General features: G+C 54.7%; 1 pseudogene; it reads left to right on the top strand.

Annotated features, from left to right (window-relative positions):
• The first annotated feature begins 1071 nt into the window (after positions 1 to 1071).
• Positions 1072 to 3778, top strand: LOC119357781 (annotated as a pseudogene).
• The last annotated feature ends 1053 nt before the right edge of the window (positions 3779 to 4831 follow it).

The following is a 4831-nucleotide window of genomic DNA, read 5'->3' as shown; positions in this document are numbered from 1 at the left end:
CTATTGGGCCTTATGGGCCTTAGTGGAAAGGAAGGAGAGAGGGAGGCCAAGAGGTGGCGTGCAGCCCCCCTTGCCCCAATCCGAATTGGGAAAGGGAAGGGGGCGCCCCCCTTCTCCTTCCTTCTCTCCACCTCCTCCTTCCCCCTTCTCCTAGTTGGAATAGGAAAGGGGGGGTAGGGGCAAACCTACTTGGAGTAGGATTGCCCCCCCTTGGGCGCGCCTCTCCCCTTGATCGGCCCTCTCCTCCTCCCCCCTTTATATACGGAGGAGGGGGGCACCCCATAGACACAACAATTGATCATTGATCTCTTAGCCATGTGCGGTGCCCCCTCCACCATAATTCACCTCAATAATATCGTGGCGGTGCTTAGGTGAAGCCCTGTGTCGGTAGAACATCATCATCGTCACCACGCCGTCGTGCTGACGAAACTCCCCCTCAAAGCTCGGCTGGATCGGAGTTCAAGGGACGTCATCGAGCTGAACGTGTGCTGAACTCGGAGGTGTTGTACGTTCAGTACTTGGATCGGTCGGATCGTGAAGACGTACAACTACATCAACCGCGTTGTGCTAACGCTTCCGCTTTCGGTTTACGAGGGTACGTGGACAACACTCTCCCCTCTTGTTGCTATGCATCACCATGATCCTGTGTGTGCGTAGGATTTTTTTTGAAATTACTACATTCCCCAACATAAATATGGCCATCTATGATACTACTTTATGATACTATGCACTATGGAGGTAGTATCATATACTAGTATCATATGCATGATACTAGTGTATGTTACTCCCCACTATGAGTAGCTTAAGGTCGACTACCCTACGAAAGTTGATCTTGAGAGGATTAATCACTTCGGCATGAGCAGAGTGCCTGACAATTCTTGCTTCCTTGAGCTTGAGGAGTGGAAGCGAAACATGCCAGTTGGGCATCCCCTGATTCAGATTTGGGTCAGGTTTTTTGGGGGTTCCCCCCAAACTGCTCAATGACTTCCTCGAGACTTGAAGCATTAGATCTCTTATTGAGAAAATCGAGGAAGTTGATTTCCTTCCACTCGCACGCATGGCATTGCGAGGATGCGTGTTGCGGTGATTGATGTGGATGTGGTGCCGGCTTATCTATCCTGGTTTTATGGGGGTTTGAGTTATGATCTTAAGATTGAGATCGAGGGGTACCCGATGGCAAAGGACACTAACGAAGGCAAAGACAATGATGGTGGTGCTGACGGTGGGGATCGACAGCAGGACGATCTTTTTTTTGAATGGCCACCGGGAGGGAAGGATCCCCACCTGAATATATTCAATGGAATTTGCCTAGAAGACTTGCGGCTCTATACAAGATAGGTTCAAATGAACCAGAGTAGACGGGGAAAACAAGACAAGAGATGCAACCGAAAACACACACACACACACACACACACACACACACACACACACACACACACACACACACACACACACACACACACACACATCCAACAGAACCACCGGAAGACCCGCCGAGAAAAGGGCACACAGGGAGAAGAAGGCCTTTTGATGATCTGAAGTTGGATGCACCAACACCACCAACCGCCATCACAAATCTCATCAGCACAACCCTCCAGGAGGAGGACCTCAACTTACATCTTCATCTGACCAAGCAAGGAGAGCCTTGAACGTTGGCCGTCTGGTCGCCACCCAACAACACCCAGCAGAGGTAGAGGTGTCATATGGGAACGAGGTGATCCATTGAGTAGGATAACGACCCCGCTAACCCGGCTTCGGATGAAAATCAGAACCAATCCAGAGCAAAGCTGAGCCATGATCTCTCATACAGAGCACCACCTCCTCGCCAACAAAGCACAAACCACCATCAGCACCAAGCCGTCCACACCACCACAACCGTCAAACCTGTAGCGAGCAGCCACCATAAAGACCAACCGAGCCTACCCCAGACGATGCCTTCAAGAAGGGATGCGACACAATGTGCGTCGCCATCGTCCATTCCAGACGGACTTGGAACATGGGTTTCCCCTGGGATGTGAAGGGGTAGTCACCATGACAACGCCGCCTCCAAGGAGGTTAGTGGCGCCCGCAGTCGTCACCGGCGCCGGCTTCGGCAGGAGCAGGGCTTTCGCCCAAATGAGCAGACCACCTCCAATAAGCATCGAATTGATCTCGCAGCACCGCTCCCTGCACCACCACAGAGAAGGGCCACTGCAGCCCCATCGCCACACATGACCAAATCCGGGTTGCCACAGGCCAGATCCGGCAGGATCCAACTTGCCCCCCGCCGCTCCCCACCGGATCGGGCCAAGCCGAAGCCGATAGGCGCGCCGCCCACGCCAGCGCCGCCAGAAGGCAGAACCACAAGCTAGAGCGGACGGTGGCGCCTCGGGGAAGGGCGAGCACCGCCACCCCGCGCCTCACAGCGACCTCCGCTGGACACATCTGAACCGAAACCAGCAGCCATCCCCGACGCCCACCGGTCGCCAACACAGTAGGGAGACGCTGATTCGGGGAAGGCCAGCGGAAGGGAGCCGCGAACGCATCCGCCCCACTGTCTCCGACCACCACCAGCAGAAGCGATGCATGCCGGAGTCACGCCGCGCCGCCCGCCGCCCCACGGAGCTCCCCCGGCCCACGAGCAGTCTGCACGAGGAACGACGGCCCGCCGCCGCCAGATCCGTGCGGGCTTCACCCGGCATAAGCTTTTGGCGGCGGCGGGAGGAAGGGGGGTGGCTGGAGGGGAGGTTCGGCCGGAGGGGAGGGGGTCGTCCTCTCATATCCAGCAGGACGATCTTATGAAGCACCATAAGCGTGGGGATCGGCGTACGTGGCCGCCTGCATCGTGAAGGGCACCTACGTCCTCGAGAACAACAGAACCATGTGCAGGGTGCACACGGAGGTGCTCGCGCGCGCCGCCGTGGTGGGAGAGCTTCCACTTCCGCCTCAGCGGCGTGCTTACAGAGGAATCCTTTAGGCGCAAGTGCGACAAGCTCATCTTCGACGCCATCTACGAGCACGTCCCCGTGGCGGGCGGACACCGCCATCCTTCTGCTCCGCAGTACATCGTGGCCTTCCGAGGGACTGCCCCACCCCAAGGCGATACACGACCTGTTCCTCGACTTCAAGATCATGGCCAACACGCTCTCGGACTCCAAGCGCTCCGAGCATGCGCACCGGGCTGTGGACACGCTCCTCGCGACCATCGCCAAGCGCTCCGACAGCGGCGGCGCCGTGTGGCTCGCGGGGCGCTGGAGGTAGGGCGGACCATGATGGCGGAGCAGGGCCGCAGCCTCCCGACCTTCCTCTTCAACCCGCCGCACGTGTCGCCGATTCCGGCGATCGACATGGTGCTCCCGTCCGAGGGTGCGAGGAGGGAGCTGCTCGCCAAGAGCAACCTCGTCAAGGTCGGGCTCGGGCTGGTCCTCAGCCCCCACCGGAAGCTCATGGAGAGGCTGTTTGAACGGCTGTCCCCGTGGGCGCCAAACCTGTACGTGCACGAGAGGGACGTCATCTGCCAGGGCTTCATAGGCTACTTCGAGCAGCAGCAGCAGCTGGAGGAGCGCTGCCGTGGCGCCAAGTCGGCCACCACGCTGTCGTACCGTGACATGCTCTTCTTCACGCTCGGCAAGGAGAAAGAGCGGCCGCACCTCCTGCCATCCGCGACACTGTGGAAGAACTCGAGCATGGATAGAGACGCCAACCTGTCCAGCAGTCGCTGGCCGCACACGAGCTCCAGCAGTGGTGGAGACCGGACGGCGACCTCAGGTTGAGCGACAGACGTTATAGCTTCGCATGACTATCGGAATTGCTAAATCTCAGTCGACGACTGAGACCATATAGTTATCCTACATTATTTTCCTTCAAGGTGCGTACAGTATCTGTTGTCAACGGCTCACCCACCCGCGCGCTTTGGGCTGGCCTTGTGCAGGGCAGGGCCTCTGTTCTTCTCTTTTCTTTTTCTTTTTTGTTTTTTCTCATTTCTCATTTTAATTTTTGTTTTCATTTTTGTATTCTTAATGGAATTAAAAATGTTTAAAATTCAAAAAAATTGGACAAATTTTTAGGAAATTTTAAAAATGTCCTCAAATTCTTACAAAGTGTTCCTGGATTTTAAAAAATGTACATGAATTAAAAAATCGTAGTGAGTTTTTAAAATGCGAATTAAAGGATGTTTCAAATTTATAAAATTATGAATTTGAAAAATAATTGTCTAGGCAGTGGAAAGGAGCGATCGAGAAGAGTGGATTTTGGCTAGGGTTTGGTCTGAGGTGGGTATCGTGCGGACGAGTGGGAGCTGGATGGGCCAGCATGTGCCGGATCCGACGCATCCTGACCGCCCCATATGGGCTGGATCCGAAACGTCTGAGTATGTCCGAACTGTCCCACATATGCGCTGGATCCGACACGTCTAAGTATGTCCGGACCGCCCCACATATGCGCTTGATTTGCGGGATGCCCGGCCAGTTTGAGGGAGCCGGTTGGGTGCGTAGCAATTTTGTAACCGGTTATTGATCGGGTTGTTCGTCTGGATGTACATGAAGATTTGAGGGGTCTGGTTGTAGATACTCTTATAAGAAAAGAAAGGAAAATACGTTGTGGATTAGATGACATGCGTGCTTACCGCGGCAGTTAGTTTCACGGACTAGTACTTCTGTCCTGGATGTTCTATTCTAACCGAGAAAGAGGCGTAGCTGTGTCGTCTGATTATCCTAAGCGCATATGCTAGCTAGGGTTCTTATTAGTATTTTCCTTTCACGACGCTTTCGATGCTAGCCGTCGACCCAAAGTCTTTCTTTTCTCATTTGTGTCGCTTGTTCTCGTTCTACTGGGCCACCAAAGCAAACCAGGC

Source organism: Triticum dicoccoides, chromosome 2A (assembly GCF_002162155.2).
Source record: "Triticum dicoccoides isolate Atlit2015 ecotype Zavitan chromosome 2A, WEW_v2.0, whole genome shotgun sequence".
In the NCBI taxonomy this organism is placed as follows: domain Eukaryota; kingdom Viridiplantae; phylum Streptophyta; class Magnoliopsida; order Poales; family Poaceae; genus Triticum; species Triticum dicoccoides.
Note: the sequence above shows the minus strand (reverse complement) of the source record. Positions and strands in the feature narration are given on the sequence as shown.